The sequence below is a fragment of the Aptenodytes forsteri genome, unplaced genomic scaffold (assembly GCF_000699145.1).
Source record: "Aptenodytes forsteri isolate BGI_AS27 unplaced genomic scaffold, ASM69914v1 Scaffold217, whole genome shotgun sequence".
Lineage (NCBI taxonomy): Eukaryota > Metazoa > Chordata > Aves > Sphenisciformes > Spheniscidae > Aptenodytes > Aptenodytes forsteri.
Genome location: NW_008796222.1, coordinates 1,285,808 through 1,288,248, shown reverse-complemented (window position 1 = coordinate 1,288,248; position 2,441 = coordinate 1,285,808).

Here is a 2,441-nt window from a genome sequence, read left to right as displayed (position 1 = left end):
TACCTTTAAATTGTTGTAACCCATGATTTGAGTTGCATGTTATAGGAATTACTATAGCAGGAACCACCTGAACCAATGGAGGACAAGCCTTACAAGAAGCAGTGCAAGTGCAGCAGTGACCCGACCTGAGCTGGCTTTGATGCCCAATAACTCCATGCAACACTCGACCTCTCCTGTCCTGAGTGACCACCATCACAGATGGAGCCCAAAGTCATGGACTAAATGAACTCAATGGACATTTGTGGACATTTTAAAGACATTTCACAGGAGTGGTCCATAGACTAAGGGAATGATATCTGTGTATTGTATCAAAGGATGGGAAGGGGTGGTGGTGGTTAATGAGGGTGTATTAGATAGTGTGAGACTTGAGCATGACGTAAATGGTATGGATTAAGGGGTGGAGAATGTGCTGGTTTTGGCTGGGGTAGAGTTAATTTTCTTCATAGTAGCTGGTATGGGGCTGTGTTTTGGATTTGTGCTGGAAACAGTGTGGGAAGTAGTGAATGCATTCCTTGTTTTGCTTTGCTTGTGCGCGTGGCTTTTGCTTTACTTATTAAACTGTCTTTATCACAACCCCACAACCCACAAGTTTTCTCACTTTTACCCTTCCGATACTCTCCCCCATCCTGCTGTGGGAGGAGTGAGCGAGCGGCTGTGTGGTGCTTAGTTGCCAGCTGGGGTTAAACCACGACACTGAATTTTGTTCTTGTTTTATGTAGCAAGATCCTGAGATTGTGGACTATACCCAGACATACCTGCTTGTATAACTGTATGTGTATGGTTGTCTGTCTCTCGCTGTTTCTATTTCAGCTCCTACCACCTGCCTTTTCACCTCCATGCCTTACTTCCTTTGCTTCTATTTATGCTTACCTTCAATCATGGGCTAATATTCTGAAATCAAAATATAAGAGCAGAGGAAGCGAGAGAATCCAACTGGAAATCAATTTTCCACAACATCAGCCCAGTGGCCAGAAAAAGAACTGCTTGGTTGTCTCTGCATCCCCTGTATATGCAAAACATTCATTCTGGGAAGCAGGTTAAAGCTGTCATATGGACAAATATCTTACAACAAGTATAGCTCTAGGCAACTGTATTGGAAGTTACACAGTTGCTCCCTTTAAGGGGGGCAAAGTCAAGGGAGCTGGGTGTCATATTTACTGGAGATAATCATGGCCTTTGCAAAAATACACAGAACTAAGGTAAACCAAATTCTGCTTCTGTGTATGCGCATGTGCATTTATTTTGAAAAACAAACATTACCATCTGAAAATTATACAGAATATCACATTTCTTCTTTAGGAGTCTAAGCAAGGGAAATTCTCAAAATTTTGTTCAGGGCTGCTTAGAAGTTTTGTTAAAATCTGAAGTTTAGTGCCCGGCTCAAGTTTAGGAGTTTCTTCTACACTAATCTGTGAAATTCACATTATGCAGAAGGCCAACACAAAATCTATACAGCTCTTCATCCGACAAAGTAAACATTAATTCCCTGCCCTAGCTTATATATTGAACCTGACCCAGAATGCATTTTGGTGGGAGCTTTCCTTGTCTAACCTGATAGGAAATCTTCTCTTGTAAAATGTCCTTTCTCTCTCCTTGTTCATATTTTGAACAATAACAAAACTGAAAAATTTAAAACTACTTTGGTTCTTGCAAGTGATATCCAAACCTGGTCACACACAATTTCTCCTCATGTTCTTCCCATTGGGTCTCAGGCACAATGTAAAAATGCTCTTGGCTCGAGTTAGCAGTAGGTACTCCCTTCTCACTCACAGGGGCTACATGTTAAATGAACTGTCCTGGGATCAGATCTCACATTCAGTGGTGATGGAGTGAGTTGTAGCAGCAGGTTAAGTGTCCCTCCTCACACCAGATTCCTGAGATATACAAGTCTGTGTTAAAGAAAATAAAATGAAAGTTCTCTTTGCTCTATAGTTGCCTGGATAGGGAAGAAGTAACAATCTTACAAAGAGGGGAGAAGGAAGTACTATATGCTGCTACAGATGTCTGCGTGTAACCATGTGCCTTGATCTCAAATAACATGTATTTCAGTGAGAATCCTAACTGATGAATCAAAGAAAAGCAATTATTTGAACATTTTATTTTAGGAAAATGTCAGAGGTTTACTGTTTGACAGACTCTAATACAAACTCCTGCTTTTAGATGAAAAGTTGTGTTGTTCATATAATCAAAGTAGGAGTGTACGAATACTTTATGAGCTGATTTCTGGGTTGCCTTGATGATATTATTAAAAAGGGAATAGGGAAAGACAATAGATCACATTGAATTACTAGGTAATGAGAGGAGAGACTTTCCTACTGATCCAAGGAAATATTTGAGGAATTGAGTAAAAGCTTCAGTCAACAAGCAAATGCAGAACGATATTTGAGCTTCTCTGCTAACACATTACTGAGGAATTCTCAGAGTTCAGTCCTACAAAATCA